The sequence below is a fragment of the Sciurus vulgaris genome, assembly GCF_902686455.1.
Source record: "Sciurus vulgaris genome assembly, chromosome: 7".
Lineage (NCBI taxonomy): Eukaryota > Metazoa > Chordata > Mammalia > Rodentia > Sciuridae > Sciurus > Sciurus vulgaris.
The window spans coordinates 130638159-130657745 of NC_136467.1; the positions used below are offsets into that span (position 1 = coordinate 130638159).

The 19587-nt window shown below is 33.7% G+C and overlaps 1 pseudogene across 1 annotated transcript; it reads left to right on the forward strand.

Moving 5' to 3' along the window:
- Positions 1-1750: 1750 nt before the first annotated feature.
- Positions 1751-4907, forward strand: LOC306665787 (CCR4-NOT transcription complex subunit 4-like; annotated as a pseudogene). The gene is made up of 2 exons: positions 1751-1825; positions 1926-4907. The product of its transcript is annotated as a CCR4-NOT transcription complex subunit 4-like (transcript).
- The last annotated feature ends 14680 nt before the right edge of the window (positions 4908-19587 follow it).

Consider the following 19587-nt stretch of genomic DNA (forward strand, 5'->3'; position numbering starts at 1 on the left):
TGCAGTATCACAGTGCTTGTGTTCAAGTAACACTTACTCATAGCCTAAAACAAAGACTGTCACTCACCTCACTTCATCTCATCACAAATATTGTATTATGACAGGAAGGATTTAAGAGGACATTTTCAGAAAGAGAAAACCACATTCACATAACATTTATATAGTATATTGTTATTAACTGTTTTATTTTATCATATCATTGTTACTTTTTATTATTATCAGTAAACTCTTACTGTGGCTATTTTATAAATTATCATAGAAATTTTGCAAAAAATAGGTAAAACAGTGTATGTACAGTGTTTAGTACTATTCATAGTTCCAGGCATCCACAGGTCTTGGAACATCCTATTCATGGATAAAAGTGACTACCCTATGATCATACTATTTTTAACAAAGATACCAAGTATATTCAGTCGGGGAAGGAAAATCTTTTTGATAGCCTGGGAAAATTATATGTGCCTAAATAAAAGAATAAAGTTGGATCCTTCCCTTGTACTAAATATAAAACTTAAATCAAAATGTATAAAAGCATAAGAGCTAAAATTATAAAATTCTTATAAGGAAACAGGGGAATGCTTCATGACAATGCAGTTAGCAATTATTTCTTGAGTATGAAAACCAAAGACACAAAATATTGTAATAAAAGTAAAATTCTGTAACAAGAGGTATGTGAATGTGGTTTCACCTCTCAAAATATCTTCTTGTACTGTACTTATCTTCCCTGTCATGATATGAGCTGACACAATACATATGTGATGAGAAGAAGAGAGGTAAATAATAGTCTTTGTGATGTAATGTTAGGCTATGGGTTGGGGGTTACTTGAACATAAGTACTGTGATACTGCAACACTGATTTGCTGGTTGACATGGATGTTATGTGACCAAAGGACAAAGAAAAATACACTATACATCAAAGTGAAAAACTTTAGTGTCTCAAAGAGCACTATCAAAGAATACAAAGGCAATCCACAGGAGAAAATGTGCATAAAGCATGTACCTGATAAATGATTAGTATCCAGAATATATTTTAAAATTTTTATACCTCTACAAAACAACAAATAGAACTCAAATGTGGGTAGAGTACTTTTTTATGGACTTTGTTGTCCCCTCAAATTTCAATTCTTCAAGCCCTATTCCCTAATGTGACAATATACTTGGAAGTGAGATCTTTACAGTTGCAATGAAGATTAAATAAGATCTTCAGTTGTCATGATTCAACCAGATTATTGACTTTTTCAGAGACACCAGAGGCTCTCTCCAAGAAGAGAGCCCTCACCAAAAACTGAACACTGTCTGAATGTTGATTTTGGACTTTTCAAACTCCAGAACTATGAGAAAATAAAGTGATTGCTTAAGCCACCCAGCCTGCAGTATTTTGTTATGGTAGCCTGGAAAAACTAGCATACACTTGTGCAGACATTGTAACAAAGATATACAAAAGGCCAAGATGTACCACAAAAGATGTTCAACATTACTACTCACTAGAGTCATGCAAATCAAACACAATGGAATGCTACTTCACCTCCATTAGCATTGCTACCATTTAAAAAATTTTAAAGAATTTTTTGAAATATTGGTCAGGATATAGAGAAAACAGAGCCCTTGAACATTGTGGTGGAAATCTAGAATACAGACACTAAGGAAATAACAAGATTTCTCATAAAATTAAAAACAGGGGAAGTCTTACCCTAATGAAAGATGGTGAACTGTCTGGCTGTGGAATCAACCAAAATCAGAAACTTTCTCAGCCATGGATTTTGGATTTGCTGAAGCAATCCAGTCTGGTTCTGAAGAGTTTTCCCAGACACTAGTTCAGTGGTCTCTTGTGAGGACATGGCAGCAAGTGGAGTTGACTAAGGAAAAAGTGAGGGAAGGCAGGTGGCTCTTCAAACTTCTGAAGTTTAGCTCTCAGTCCCTTAAATTAGTATAAACTTTTGTCACTGTTTAATAAACATCAAGAGTATCAAAATCCTGATGCTAAGGAAGACCCCATGGAATGCTGTCTTTGCATGGAGCCATTGAGATATAGGATATGAACTTTTTCTCTTGCACCTATCTATGGCTACCAGATTTGTCAATTTTGTTGGCCTAGAAGTTGCACTGATGAAAATGGTCTTTGTCCTGTACATAGAAAGCCACAACCAGAAGATCCAGAAGTTTGTAAACCACTCTCACAGGAAGAACTGCAAAGGATAAAAAATGAGAACAAAATGAGAGAAAACAGAAAAACTACTTTCCACTGTGGGTGGTTTTTTTTGGTTTGTTTGTTTTTTATATGCCCTGCAAACAAACCTCAACATTTTTGTAAGTCTGTTCCAATGCCTAGCTGACCCAGAGGTTTTAAAACCACCAGAATAATTTGGGAAGTTTGGTAAAGCACATAAAGTTTGTCATCAATAATAGCACATCATATGCAGGCTCACAGGGTCCTAGTGCCAATGCTTGTATCTGACCTATATCTGGTCAGAAAATGCTCCAAGAGCTTTACAGTGTGTCAACAATGTGGTGGTAGATGGCAGAACTCTTAAGACATCTCTTAGGTACAAAACATACTGCAGTTGCTTCTTACAAAATATACAGTGTCCAAAATCTGACTGCATGTATCCACATGAATTGGGAGATGAGGCAGGAAAGTTCACAAAAGAGGAAATTCTCATGGGTAAACAATAATAATATGAACAGAAATTATTTCAAGAATTGTGTAAGTTAATTTCAATTTTCTTCAATTATCTATGGGTTCAGTTGATAAAAATAAGAACCAAGTGACACCAGTGCAGAGCCCCATTGATAAACCTTCAGATGCTCTCAGTATAGGAAATTGTGGTAATTCACAGAAGAATCCAACAGTGATACAACTTCACCACCACCTGGTTTAACAAAACCCAATCCAGGCATCCCCACAAATTCATGCAATCACAGTACAAGGTCCCCATTTGAAGAGACAGTAACAGAGTCACAGTCATTATTCTTTCGACAATTTTTGCGATTCCAACCCTATCCCAAGTAGGCTTCCTCCTTTTCCCAGTTCCCCATGGACATCTAGTGATTGGCCTATGGCACCAGAGTCACAGTCTCTTCATATCAGAAAAAAAAATCCCAGTATCACCCTCTACAGAGTGGCCAGCAGCATTTGGCTTTGGTTCTAATAAACAACCAGAGGATGACTTGGGGTTTGATCCTTTTGATGTTACTCAAAAAGCCTTAGCAGACCTGAGTGAGCAGGAATTGTTCATCCAAGACAAACTTTCCCATTCACCTGCATCTCTTCAGAACTCCTCTTCACATACAACAACTGCCAAAGGTCTAGGCACTGGATTCCTAGATCTGCTGCATAGACAAACTCTTAATTGTACCTTTCCTATCATGCCACAAAGGTTTCCTTAATTGCAGCAGCACTGGGCAATTTGCAATTCCTTCAGTTTTTAGGCCAGGCAGCCTACTATTCTTGGATGGCCTTTCCATACAATAGCATCATGCACTTGAAACACACAGTAAACCCCACCTCAAATAGTACTTCCTTGTACTTGAATCTCTCACCACAACACATGTCTGGGAGGGATCTCAATAACAGGTAGGTTCACTTAAAGCCTTTGAAGATTCTTGGCTAACTTATGCTTCTCTTTGTTGAGGGAGAGAACTTTTGAATAACAGAAGGTACTTATTACTCATGGAAATTTATGTAAAAAATTCTTTATCATAATTAAAATATTTTTACTTAGGTGCCTTGTAATATTGTGCATTATAAGGATGGTGGAGTATTATACCAAGTCATTGTTTGGAAGCATTTTGCTTAATAGGGTAATTACCAAGCTTTAATATGGTATATATGTGTATAAAGAAAAAAAAAATATATGAACCTCTGAATCTATGATTCTGTAAAATCCAACACCATAGTCAAAAAATTTTATTTTACATTATAAAAGTAAAGTGGTTAAAAAAAAGTTTAAAGTGATAATGAGAACATGAGGGATTAAAGTTACTCTAACTTGTAGGGAATTTACTTATTTTGACTGATATGTTCACCAACATGATGCTATAAATAAAGTTTGAGAATATTTGAGAGATCTGATTATTAATGCTTTGTAACATGTTAAAAGACATGCTTTGTGTGGAAAATAAATTATTCAAGGAGAGACATTTACATTTTTAGTCTTGTTTTTAGTTCCAGGGGAAAATATTAGGTATATGTAAGAACACAAGTTTAATACCAGAATATTTATGGTTTTGTTCTTCTACCCTTGAAGGTTTCAGAACTTTTTGTCTAATATTCTTTGTAACATTTATTAGAGGTGCCATTTTAAATTAAGTCATTCTTCTTATTAGTGTTCTCATTTAATTTGGGCTTTTGTGATGATGTGTAAAAGAGAGTTTGTTCCTCTCCTGATTCTCTCAAGTAGAATAAAAAAATTCCATACTCTGATACATAATTTATATAATTAATTTTTATCTCTTGACCTTAAAGTATGGCACAACACAAGCATTTTCATATTAGAATACTTTGACATTAAGACATTCATTCTCTTAACTTTAGCAAGATTGATAGATAAATTTACATAGCTCCCTCTAATTCTTTGGCTGTGTTCCCTTCAGGCCAATAACATTTCATGATCTAGACAAATAGCTAGGTCTTAGGTTGTGGCTATGGATAAGGGAAGTTAATTTACATAAGTTTAAGAGCACCTGACATCATGATTTACACATTGATGAGATTTCTGATATTTGCTCACTTAATTATGGTAGATAGATAGTAGGTAATCCAGAGCAAAATTTTTCAGTTCTCTTTTATGTGATACTTGTTTTTGAAATAGTAAGTATTCAATTTCTGTACAACTTTTCTTCCATTCAAGATGGCCTATTTGAATGCAATTATGTTTTCTTTTGCTTTGTTTTAATCATTAAGGTGGCATTTTAATTATTAGTGAATAGTGTAATTGGTTGTAATTTTACTATCTAAAGTGCCCCTAAATATTTTAAAATAAAGTATTAGCCCAATTACAATTACTATTTCAAGTGGGGATACAAAAGAAGTATAAAAATATGAATTCTATTTACAAGTAGTATAGAGTATACTTGAAAAGATAAAGTTATGTATGAAAATAGTAATCATATGTATGGTACTGGAATCTGAGAGACATCAAGGTAGCCTATGTTCATTGAGGAGACTTCACTGAAGATGTAGGAATTGATCTGTACTACACTGTCTTGAACTTGGGTTACTGGCAGGGGAAAAGACCTTTCATGTTGATGGAAAACTCCAGAGTAGCACAAAGGCAGGCATTAGTGTGTCATTATATTAAGAAGCATTTGAATTGCCTTTTATAACACAAGTGCTTCTTAAACCATAGTAATACAATGGTTGAGAAGATGAGACTCTCTGACAGCAAGGCACAATAGTGTGGGCTTGACAGGGGACACTAGTCTTAGCTGCTTTTGTGATGTACTTTCATTTTACTTTCTACATGTTCATCTTTAATAAGTAATGTTCTTCCAATTTTGTAGTAATCAAATTGCCCACTAGTATCAAAGATCAAATTTAATCCAAATATTTCAAGTAAGAAGATATTTTGGAATGCCACACTGGTAATGAGCAACCACTGATGAGTGAGTATAGTTGTCCTATGTTAGTTGTTTGAAATCTTCATCTGAATTAGATACTTTAATGTTAAAATGTGGCATTAAGTGATAGTTCTGTCTCTGTGTTTTTTTTTTTCTTTCACTGTATACTCAAGCATAGAACACTAAAAGCTTATTTTTCAGAGATGCTAAAAATAAATCACCAACTTTAAAACAATTTGAATACAGAATAACCATATGATTCAGCAATTTCACTTCAGGCTATATTCCCAAAAGTCATAAAATCAGGAACATGAATAGATGTATGTATACTGATGCTCACATCGACATTATTCCCAAAGGCTAAATGGTTTCAACTATCAATCAATGGATGAACAAATCAACAAAATGTAGTACAAATATATAATGGTTGCTATTCAGTCTTTAAAAGGAAGGTAATTCTGATTCATGTCACAATATAGATGAAGCTTGAGGATTTTAAGCCAAATGAAATAAACCAGTCACAAAACAAATACTTTACTGTTTCCAATTATATTCAAGTACTTACAGTAGCAAAGTTCATAGAACATGTGAATGGTGGCTACCAGGGACTAGTAGGGGTGAAGAAAGGGAAATTAGAGTTTAATGAATACAGAGTTTTGGATGAAAAAGTTCTGAAAAAAAATGGTGGTGGCAAGAGTTGCAAAAAATGATAAATTACTTACATGTCACAGAAATATAACTTTAAAATACATAATAAAGTGAAAAAAGAATTTCAGAAAATAAATGAACAATTCATTAGAAATAATTAAATCCAAAGCCTACTCCAAAGAAACTTCCCAACAGACAAAACAGAATATTCATTAAGATATTGTAAAATTTTTAAAAAGATATCTTAATTACTACCATGTACCACCCATTCACCTCAAAAAAACTGAAATAAGAGTTTTTGTTGCAACTCTGACATACTAAATTTATAAGCCTTGTTTGTGTGCGTGTGAGATAGAGAGCATGCATGTGTGCTAGGAATCAAATCTAAGGCCTTACGCATCCTAAGCATGCTCTCTACAACTGGGCTACATCACTAACACTGTAAGCTTTAAAAAAAAAAATCTTTAAAATAAACAAAACTGATGGTGTGGGGATATAGCTCAGTATTTGCTCAGCATAAACCAGGGCCCAGATCCAATGCTCAGCACTGGGAAAAAAATTAGCAAACTTCATGAAAGTAAGCATCCATTCAGATATAGTCAAAGAAGATTATTAAAAGGCAACAACAATTAGAAGGAAAAGCAAAATCCTTGAAATTTATCTTTGCATTTGGTTAGCATCAATCATTAAGCCAAATGTGATTTAAGCCTATGTTTTACATAATGTTCAAGCAATTTCTACAGTAGAGAATTATTTATGCATAAATTATAAGAAAAAGCTGAGTCAGTGGTACATGCCTGTGATACCAGCAATTCCAAAAGCTGAGGCAAAAGAATCATAAGTTCAAAGCCAACCCAGACATCTTATGAGACTCCATCTCAAAATAAAATCTAGAAATGGTTTCTTTTGTAGGAAAGCATCCCTGTCCTCAATCCCCAGTACTGCAAAGACATAAAAAAATAAAGCTCTGCGGGGTATGGTGGCCTGCAATCCCAGGAGCTTGGGAGGGAAAAGGATGGCAAGTTAAAAGTCAGCTTACTCATCTTAACAGAGCCCTAAGCAATTTAGTTAGACTCTGCTGTCTCAAAATAAAGGAATTAAAGGCTGGGGATGTGCTATAGTGGTATAGTGCCCTTGAGTTCAATACCTGATACAAAGAAACCTTATCTATGATAGGTCTCCACTATTCTTCCCATGATTTCCTTTGCCTAAGATTCTCTTCTAACCTTTCAAAAAGTTTAAATATGTTTTAAAAAGGATAAATATCAACCATATCATTTTTGTTATGTAGGTGCAAAAATCTAAGTACCCAACAACTATAACACAACATTTAAATAGTGTACAAATCAGTTATCTTTCAGGTACAAAAACTGAATGTGCAAATTTAGCAAGACACTGTTTAGTAAAATTCCACATCCAGTTGGGTACTGTGGCCCATGCCTGTAATCCCAGAGGCTTGAGAGTTTGAAGCAGTAGAAAGCAGAGTTCAAAGCCAGCCTTAGCAAGGCCCTAAGCAACTTAGTGAAGCCCCCTCTCAAAAATAAAAAAAAGTGTATATATATATATATATATATATATATATATATATATATAAATAGCTGGGATGTGGCTCACTGCCCCTGTTGCAGTCCCTAGTACCAAATAATAATTAATACTACTAATAATGACAGGGTAAAATACATATACCTGGTCATCAGCTAACATCCTAGTTATCTAAAATATTTTATAAACAATTTTACCTGATTGAGTTTATCTAGAATAATATGTTCTGAAGATTAAAACAAAGACTGGAAACATGCCTAAACATGATAATAGATTAACAATCCAGAAGTGCTTATTAAATTTCATGGCCAAATGTCTTAATGGTCAAATATCATTATTTTAAGATCGTATTAATCGCTTGGCAGAACATGCCTTTCTCTTTTCTTGGCTAGCTTTTGCCTTCAGTGTATATAAAATTGAAGTTTAATCCATTTTATGAGATATATCAGTGAGAAATCCATAGCAACAAAAATCATTTACCTTTAAGTTTGTACAGTTAAAGATACCAAGAATAAAAATATTCCATGCCAAGTGACCTAGAAACAACTCTCCCAGATTAAAAAAGGTACATGAAATGAGGTAATTTGAGCTGGGTTTGTAGCTCAGTGGTAGAGCACTTGCCTAGCATGTATGAGGGACTGTGTTCAATTCTCACTAAAACAATTTTTTTAAAAAGATTTTTTAAAATGAGGTAACTTTACTTAATGACCCAATGGCCATTAGCAAAACTATGTAGTCATAAGATAATTGTCACAAAAACATTAAGATCAATAATTTTATATTTTTACCTTATAATGAAATATCCCTGGAAGAAAAGAGATGAGACACTATAACTGACTACATAAACTGATAAACCTTACTTTGTATCCTTAAAAGCAAACAAGTAATTTTGTACTTCTTAGAATCCATAACACATTGCATTTTTAATTAAATTTCCCTTTACTCTTAATTTTTAACAAGACATATTCCCTTTAAATAAGAATTAAATAACAGTTCCTACTTAATAAGCATCACTGATAAATATTTAATATACAAACAAGACTAAGTCCTGCAGGAAAAAAAAAAAAAGGTAATGGTATCAAAGAGATGATGTTTCAAGGCAAGAGTAAATACTTCAAAGAATTCCTACCTTCTAATCAAATAAAATTTTAAAGTTCAAAATTAATTTGAATTCATGGAAGTTATGGAAACCAGATGCTCAATTTAGAGATTCCTGATAAACACCATGAACTTGTGTTTCAGAATAAGAAGAAAAGTGTTATTTCAGTTATGCATTTGGGGATTGGTGTAAGAAAGAACTCCTTGTCTCTATAAAGAACCAATAGACTTGTACAGATCATGCTCTCCAACATTAGGGTTTTTCCTCATGCCAGATAACACCAAGAATTACTACATTTTTCCTAAGTAAAACACTTTTACATTCTTTACATTAGCAACATTAGACATTTGATAATTTCAAAGGGAAAAATATTTTACAATTTCAAACAATACAAGCTACTTCCCTTCACTAAATGATACTTTGACAGCTATTGGAAATCCATTTAACAGCCAACATTGTGACTCATAAGATCTTCTAGCTACTCAAAGATCGATCTTACCCCATACATACATTGAATATGAATATTTGCCTATAAATGACTCTTACGAAGACATTTAAAAAGTTTTAAGTAAGGGCTGGGGAGATAGCTCAGCTGGTAGTGTGCTTGCCTCACAAACACAAGGCCCTGAGTTTGATCCCCAGTACCACAAAAAAAAAAAAAAAAGTTTTTTAAGTAAAAGCACAATATTTTGATAATGGTATTGTTTGCCTAGAAATGATAAAACTAGGGGACGTTATTTGTACTCATTTGTCAATATTTAAATGCCAAATCTGGCACAAATACTTGTTATAGTGAAATAAAATATCTGTTAAACAAGATGGTTTTATTTATTAGGCAGATGAAAAGCCTATTTATGTCTATGAAGTCTCTCATAGGTGTATATTGCAATTTGCAATAAGAATTCCAGTGTAATTTTTAAAATCTTACACCTGAAGGGTCATTCTTGGTTGATGAGTGGAGACTGGGTTAATTCTGCTAAGAAAAAATAATTGAAGCCTATAGACCTAAATAACAAACCAACTGGGAGATAATTTTGGCAACACTCTTTAAGTAATTAATGTAATTTAAGCTCTCCTTAATATAAATTCAGCCATTTTCAATCACTTTTTCTGCTCCAATATTAAAGCAAATTTTTAAGAGCCTCATGTTCTTAAATTATTTCCATATTATGAATACCAAGTGGTTAGAACTAATACAAAATATTTTACTATATGTGCTGGAGTACTGTAGAACAAGAACACAATAATCCAAAATTGAATGTTGAGATTATATATTAAAGCTGCAACTACTATAGGAACAGGGGCCAGTGAGAGGTTTCTGGTAATTGACTGTAGGCATTAAAAAGCAACCAGTAAAATAGTAGGTCCAGGGCACTACTTACAATACTATTAAGAAAGCTACCATTTCTTACTTTACTTAAAATCTAGTAATGAACAATTAGAAAATGAATGTTGGCTATACCAGGACAACTGTTGCTAGAAGGCTGCCTAAAAATGTGATCTATTCATTTATAAAATAGATTGAAATGACTCTTATCACATGGAATCCTGTATTTACAGAAGATTAAAGGAGCCTGACCATGATGGACTAACTTGTTTGAGAGAGAACCCCCACCATAAACAACTAAAAAATTGACAAAATGCATGTTATAACCACTCATAAATGTTGGTCAACAGAAAAGAACTGTGTTTTCCCAGAGAAAACAAATTACCTGAGCCCTATGACAGTTCAAGCCTTGTGCTTTTGAAGTGCTTTCCAGACTCCGATCAGAATGGGGAAATCTGGGAATCTGAGCAGAGCAGAAACCCAGAGACTCTAACTGGTTTTGGAAGTAAGTGACAGCTGTAATTTGTGGGACCCCCTTTCATCTTTAGTAGTTAAGATAGATGGACAAGCAATGTGTGAGATTCAATGGACAGAGAATCAATCTTTAGTTAATAAGCAACTACTTGGACACTATAAACTTAAGTACGAGTGGACACAGACATTTTTTATCTGACCAAAAAGGTTTTAACTCAGAGTATTCAGCTAAGACCTTGTAAACTGGGCTAAACTAGCCCTATGACAAAAGTCCCTCTCCAAGCCCACTCTAACAAATTTTAATAAAAACAATCTTGAATTTGGATAAATACATCTTTTCCTCTTTAAGAGATAAATGTCTACTTAAAGCAGATAAAAATAACAATGAACTGTGGTTGTTAATGATTTAGATATTAGGTGTCACACACAAAATCAAGTGTGAGACAATGCAAGAAGGTTTAGAAGTGAAATTATTGGATAATGAGATTCTTGAACTAGTCAGTGCCTTAATCCCCTGATAGGAATTAACTGGATGGTAACTATAGGCAGGTGGTTGGAGGAAGTAGGTTACTGAGGGCATGCCTGTGGGCTTTGTATACTTTGTCTGTGGTGGAGAGGAGCTCTCCATGCTTTCTGATGCCATGTCCCCAGTTGCTTTTCTCTGTCACACACTTCTGCCATGATATTCTGCCTCACTCAAGCCAAGAGCAAGGAAGTCGACCATTTGTGGACTGAGACCTCTGAAACTGTAAACCTGAAAATAAACTTTTCTTCCTTAAAATTGTTTCTGTCAGCTCTTTTGGTCAGAGCAGTGGAAAAGCTGACTATAATGTATGGGTTTTGCAACATTCCTAAAAATAAAATGCAGAAAAATACCAAAATGGACAGAAGGTGGAAAATTAGAGATCTACCACCACAGAGCTCTTATTTAATAAATCAAGCAGAATATTTGTACTTTGAAGAAGATTGTGCCTACTATAAACTCTATAGTAGTCATAGAAAAAATAAAACAGGGCTGGGGATGTATTCCCATTTTATGCAGGCACTCTACTACTGGGTTAGAAACCCAGCACCACAAAAAAAAAGAAAAGAAAATATTAAAAAAAAGAAAACAGAGGGGTTGAAGGGGGGCAAGAATGGAGAAAGGAGGGACTGTATAGAGGGAAAAGAGGGGTGGGAGGAGCAGGGGGAAAGGAAAATTAACATAATGACTCAAACACCAATACCTTATGTAAATGTATGATTACACAAATGGTATGCCGTTACTCCATGTACAAACAGAAACAACATATATCCTATTTGTTTACAATAAAAATAAATTTAAAAAAGAAAACAGTATCACAGCCTCTGGGACAGGAATCTTCTATGTTTCTATTTTGCTAACAAAACAATAAAACTTTTTACTTTTTCTAAAAAAATATAGCAAATATACTATTGGTAATAAAATGAAATACTTAAAAATACTTATTCAAATCAATGAAAGGAAAGCAAAGAATATATGATAAATAGAAAACAAAGAGCAAGCCAGGTGCAGTGGCACACATCTATAGTACCAGCTACTGGGGAAACGGAGGCAAGAGGATCACAGGGTCAAGTTCAGCATGTCCCAAAAGGGCTGGGGAGGACTGGGGATGTGGTTAATCTACCCTGAGTTCAATCACCAATACACACCAAAAAAAGACAGAAAAACAAAACCTCAATCCTTACCTCATTCATTCAACAAACTTTAAATCAAAGCATTTCAAAGATCACATTGTAAAACCTAAAGCTAAAATCAAAACAAAAACTTCCTGAAGAAAAATAGAGAAAATATTATTGACTTTAGAAACAAATCCTCAAATAAGATACAAAGAGGGGGGTTGATTAAATAAAAAACAGTAACTTGGACTACATAGAAATTAAAAGACCCAGAATAGCTAAAAACAATCCATAGCAGAAAGAAAAAAGCAAGTGGCATCACAATATCAGACCTTCAACTATACTACAGAGCAACAGTAACAAAAATGGCATGGTATTGGCACCAAAATAGACAGGTAGACCAATGTAACAGAATAGAGGACATGCAGACAAACCCAAATAAATACAGTTTTCTCATACTAGACAAAGGTGCCAAAAACATACAATGGAGAAAGCATAGCCTCTTCAATAAATGGTGCTGGGAAAACTGTAAACTCAATTGCAGCAAAATGAAACTAAATTCCTATCCCTCACCCTGCACAAAACTCAACTCAAAATGGATCAAGGGCTTCAGAATTAGACTAGAGACCCTACACCTAATAGAAGAAAAAGTAGGGTCAAATCTTTATTATGTCAGATTAGGACCAGACTTCCTTAACATGACTTCCAAAGCACAAGAAATAAAAGCAGGAATCAATAAATGGGATAGAGTCAAACTAAAAAGCTTTTTCTCATTAAAGGAAATGATCAACCTTGTGAAGAGAGTCTACAGAGTGGGAGAAAATCTTTGCCACACACTTCAGATAGACCTCTAAACTCCACAATCTGTAAAGAACTCAAAAAAACACTTTACACCAAGAATAAAAGTAACCCAATCAATAAATGGGCTAAGGAAATGAGCAGACACTTCACAGAAGATCTGTAAGCAATCAACAGATATATAAAAAAAGTTCAACATCTCTAGTAATAAGAGAAATGAAAATCAAAACTACCCTAAGACGTCATTTCACCCATATTAGAATGTCTATTATCAAAAATACAAGCAACAATAGGTGTTGGTGAGAATGTGGGGAAAAAGGCACACTCATACATTGCTGGCGGAGTTGCAAATTGGTGCAGCCACTCTGGAAAGCAGTGTGGAGTTTTCTTAGAAAACTTGGAATGGAACCACCATTTGACCTAGCTATCCCACTCCTTGGCCTATACCCAAAGGACTTAAAATCAGCATACTACAGTGAAGCAGCAACATCAATGTTCACAGTTGCTCAATTCACAATAGCTAGATTGTGAAACCAACCTAGATACCTTCAATTGATGAATGAATAAAGAAACGGTGGTGTATATATACAATGGAATATTACTCAGCCGTAAAGAAGTGGAGAATATCATGCTAAGTGAGATAACCCAATCCCAATAAACCAAAAAAAAAAAAAAATTACCTCTCTGATGAGCATATGATGATACATAATGGGGGGTTGGAGGGAGGCAAGAATGGAGGAAGGATGGATTGTATAGAGGAAACACAGGGGTGAGAGTGGTGGGGGGGAGAAAAAATGACAGAATGAGACAAGCGTCATTACCCTATGTACATGTATGATTACACAAATGGTATGACTCATATAAAAGCAGAAAAACAATTTGTACCCAATTTGTTTACAATGAATCAAAATAAATAAATTATATTAAAAAAACCTGGAATTTAATGAACACAAAACCTAATTTTTTAATGGGTAATAGAGATGAACAGACATTTGACCAAAATAAATGAAAAAGCACCTAAAAAGATGATCATCATTAGTCTTTGGAAATTACAAATTAAAACCATGATGCTATATCATGACAGACCCACCACTAAACTAAAGTTAAAAAAGGCTAATAATGTTAAGTGTTGACAAGATGCAGAGTATATGAAATTACTCAGAAGTTATTAGTGAGAATGCAAAACAGGTGGTTTAAAGTACAAACACACTTTTCATACTACCCTGCAATTTCTACTCCTAAGAAAATAAAAATACATGTCCATACAAAGAGCTGTATGCAAATGTTCACAGGAAATTTGCCAGAACAAAAACTAGAAACAGACTAAATATCCATCAGCTAGAAGACAGATACAAAAATGTGAAACATCCACATAATTAAATCCTATTTAGCAATTAAACAAAACACTAGTCCTTTGAATAACATAGATGAATCTCAAAGTATCATGCTAACTGAAAGAACACATGCACAAAATAGTATCCTGTATGATTCCAATATATGACATGCAAGAATAAAGGTAAAATTTGTGCAAATCATACCTCTCTAATGTTTTAAGATTTGGCAGCAAAGTAATCAAAAATACACATGCATTCTCAGGTAAGACAAATATTTTCCCTTTTTCTTAGTTATAAGACCTATAAGAAATTAATTACATCAAAGTTATTCCTTTAGTAACCAGTGGAGTCATATTTTGGGATACAGACCACTTTACTATCAATCTAAACTTGGAATGTATGCATTAGGAATGACAATGAAGGTCTGTATAACTAAGATCCTTTAAGTGGAGTTCCAGAACCATATTTAACATTAAAGTTTCAATTTACATAGGGACAAACAGTAAAAACTGGAAGAGTGTGGCATAGATATCTCAAATACCTGGGTTACCACATTCTGAAGTCAAGGATCAAGTTTATTTTGGGACTGGGATATTTAATATTAAAATTTAATATTCATCACAACTCCTAGTCATTAGCCATATTCAAAGAATTCTAAAATGATCCTGAAAGTTTTAAGCACTGTAGTCCCCCTACGTATGATTTCCATGATTTCATTATTCAGTCACCCACAGTCTGGCATTACTTTGGTGCAATGAGGAATTAAGATATTTTAAATGACAAGACATTCAGATAGTTTTTACTACAGTATATTACACTATTCTTTTTCACAATTAAGCTAGATTGGTAAACTCTTATAGTGCCTACTTAATAAAATTTATGAGAGATAAATAGAAAGCATAGTTTTTATATACAAGAATTTGGTACTACCTGTATTTCCAGGCATCCACTGGGAATCTTAGAACAGATATCAACTCTGGGTTAAGGGGCTATTACTATACTCATTTCCAATTCCCATCTCATGTGTTACCCTTATGTAATTAGTGTTAAGTAACAGAAGAACCAGATTGTGCAAGTCACACAATCTGTGCTTATTAAAAAGCAATACAAGAAGGCTGAGCATAATATATAATTATCTACATTATCATGAGCCTCAACCTAAAGAAAACAAACTAAGATATTTCTTCACCTCTGTCACCAATTCCTTTTGCAGGAGTCTAGCATTTAATCCAAAATGGGACAATCTATGGAACCTAAAACCATCACTAATGTTTACCAACATCTAGCAAACATGTAACTCAGACATCTTCTGTTCTATTTTTCACCCAAGTTTTCTTAACCCCTTTTTGCCACTTCTATGTGGTTACCACAGCTACTTTGATTAAAAATAATAATAAGACATTCACAATACAGCACACCTCCTATCCCAGCAACTGGGGACGCTGAGGCAGGAAAAGAACAAGTTCAAGACCGGCCTTGGCAACTTAGTAACATCCTGCCTCAAAATTAAATAATAAGGACTAAGGATGTAGCTCAGAGCCCACCTTGGTTCAAGTACAAGTACCCCCAAAAAATTTATGCCTAATTAATGAAATTATGAATACTCTGACTTTATCTCTGCCCTTCTCTTTAATGGAAACTCCTACACTGTAAAAGTTTATAGAGGAATGAATACTGGTATATTCTATACCCCAAAATAATTTTACTTCTAAGTAAGGGTCATTAATAAATGAGATACTTTATTATTTCCACACTATGGATTCTGAATATTAGTTTATATATAAGCTGAGTTTACCTATGTATAATATATATTTACCCTGAAATTAAAATTCAAATTATCTTTAAATACTTAGAAAGTCCAATGTAGGAACAGTATTATTCAGATTAATACTAAATTTTTAGTCAGAGATTTCAAATTTAAGTGAAAGAAACCCAAGACAAGCTAACAAAATCAGAAATTATTGTCTCACAGGATTTGGAGGTTGTGCATAGAAACAAAGAACAGAAGACCTCAAAGACTCAGTTCCATCTCCTCATCTCCTCACCTAATGTTCTTCTCTCCTTTTTGGCTTCATTTTCTCCCACAGAAGACACACCTCCTGACTCAGGAAGAGTAGGGTGAAAGTACCAGCAGTCTGAGCTTCAGGAGTTCAGAAGGAAAAGCTTGCTCCTGTCATCTATGTATCTATCAGTGAGGGGAAAAATGCCTACTGATTCTTGGTGGAAAATGTCAATACTTTGTATCAACTTTACAAGGGAAAGCAGTACAAAATGGGACAAGTCTGACACACATTTTCAAGTTATAAGGCAAAAGAAAATTAGAAGTGGAATATTTTCTCAATAATCTGAAAGCGAAAATTCTCCATTATTAAATGTTAAATTTCTATATCATGAACTAAATGCAAAGATCACAAAAAACAAGACATAGTAATAGATCAAAAATAACAAAATAGAACAATTATGTAAGTTATGTGAAAAAAATTATGTAATAAAAATCTCAAAAACCAAAAAGATCCAGTGAATACTGTATTTCTTTTACTGATGTAATTGTTGAAAAGGGATTCCATAAATGATCAAAAAATCTGGCTTAAGAAATCTAGAAAGCCAGGTGGGGTGGCAAACACCTGGAATCCCAGCAGCTGAGGAAGCTGAGGCAGGAGGATGAAAACTTCAAAGCTAGCCTCAGAACACAGCAAGGCCCTAAGTAACTTGGGAGAAACACTGTCTTAAAGTAACTAAGGGCTGGAGATGTGGCTCAATGATAGATTGCTCCTGGGTTCAATCCCTGGTTAAAAAAAAATACGTATATATATATTTTTATATATATATACATACATATATATATATAAAACCTAGCAAATAGTAATAATCTGAATATATATGAAAATTAATCTAACAGCTGTCACTAAATCACTTACCTATAATTAACAGAAAGTCCTATCACAGGGGAAAAAAGAGGCATAAAGATCAATTTAGTAAACATATGTGGTATTTTAACAAGAAAAACGGCAGTCTCAGTTTTAAAATTTTAGGGGTAGGGTATTGCTCAGTGGTAAGGCCTTGGTTAACATGTGCAAGCCCTGGATTCAATCCTGAGTACTGAAAAAGAAAAGGAAAGAAAGAAATACAAGGTGGTATTTATTAATCCTTAATATAAAGTTCTGTTAGATTAAACGGAGAGTTAAACTGTTTAGAAAATTAAATTACATAAATGAAAAGCTGCAAATACTCTATGGAAGGAGACAAGGTCTTTGCTTATGATAATTGTTAAGCCAACACACAGAACATTCTATTAAGGGTTTTATCATTTATTAGTCATTTAATCTTACAACACTACTACAAGATAGGTAATATTTTCCTCATTCTACAACAAAGACCATGAAGTTGCAGAGATAAAATAATTTGCCCAAGTCATAAAGATGGCTAAGAAATAATTTATAGATACAAATTTAAACCATATAAAAATCAATAGGTATAGCCTACATGGGACCAATTCAAAGGCAGAAGAGTAAGACTGAGGGCATAACTTAATGATAAATGGCTAGCCCAGCATGTGTAAAGCCTGGGGTATATACCAAGCACCTATAAAAATGAGGTGGGCAATGACCCTAAAAAGGCTGAAAAACAAATCAAGGGAAAATACAAGGGATTTGTAGTCCCCAAAACTCCAAAAAGTAGCCTATTTCATAAATAATAAAAAAGCACTTTTAATTACCCCCAGGACCTGGTGCATATTAGGTGAGTACCTCTTAGCCCTTTTTAATTCTATACTGATAAATGAATTTTCTTCTATTTCTTCTCCTTATTATCCTTTTAGACTGGAAACTGAAGCTACCTATAGTCACAAAGTGTGTATAAAAGAAAAGTACAATTAGATGGTTATCAAATAAAATATGAAATAAAATACATTATTAGTTTATTTTAAAATCCTGGCAATAAAGGCAAAATAACTGTTAGAGTGACCTAAGTAAAGAATATAGAAGCAAGTTCTTGAAGAAATTATGAAAATTTGGTCACTTGATTCTTCACCTGTAAAATTAAGACTTCAGATTAGTGTTTTAAATATTCCATTTTAGACCAGTTTTGGATTCTCACAAAATAGAGAAAAAGGTACACATGATCAATCTCCTGCCCCCAAACACTCAGTTATTCCAGTATTATCAACATTCTACCCCAGAGAGGTACTTTTGCTATAGCTGGTAAACATACACTGACACATCATAATCTCTTCAAATCAGTTTACCCTAGTATTCACTCTCACTCTTGTCCACTGTATGAGTTTGAGCAAATTTAAAATGACTGCATCCACCATTGTGGTATTACACAGAGTAGTTTTTTAAAAAATTTAAAATTTGTTCTAATTAGTTGTACATGACAGTAGAAGGTAGTATTATCAACTAAAAACTTTTGTGCTTCATTCATCTTTTTCTTCTCCCTATCCACTGCCAACAACTGTTCTTTGTACTGTCTCCATAGCTTTCCTTTTCCATGATGTCACGTAGTTCCAATCATACAGCACATAGTCTGTTCAAATTAGTATTTTTTTCAATTTATCTAGTAATATGCATTATGCATTTAAATTTTTCTCTGTCTTTTCATGACCTAGTGACTCATTTCAAACATTTTGGATTGCATAACACCACACTGTCTGCATATTCCATATAGTAGTTCCCTTTATCTGCATTCTTGCTTCCCATGATTTCAGTTGCTTATGATTGATCAACTTCCAAAAACATTAAACAGAAAATTCTAAAAATACACTATTCCTAAGTTTAAATTATGTTTATTACAGCAGATTTTCATTATATTTTGCAATTATCTCTTGTTAATATATTACTTGGCATATGCTTTTGTTTGCCTTCTGATATTTGTTAATTTTCTTTTTTGATAGTCAAAATGTTACATAAAAGGAACTGCTATAAATAGGCCATCAGTAATCATGTGGGTGATGTTGAGGAAAGGAAACATTTTTCCTATGATTATCAGCTAATTTTAATAGGACTTTGCCTCTGGATTATGAACTTCACAAGTGGGATTTTTCTTCTCATCTTTAGGATGATATAGCTACAGAGAAATGATGTTGGGTTTTTCTATTCCCCAAGTCAGTTAGGCCCTTATGAGACTCCTGAAAGTAAAGTTCTTGTTACTTTCTCCCATAGAAATACTTAGTA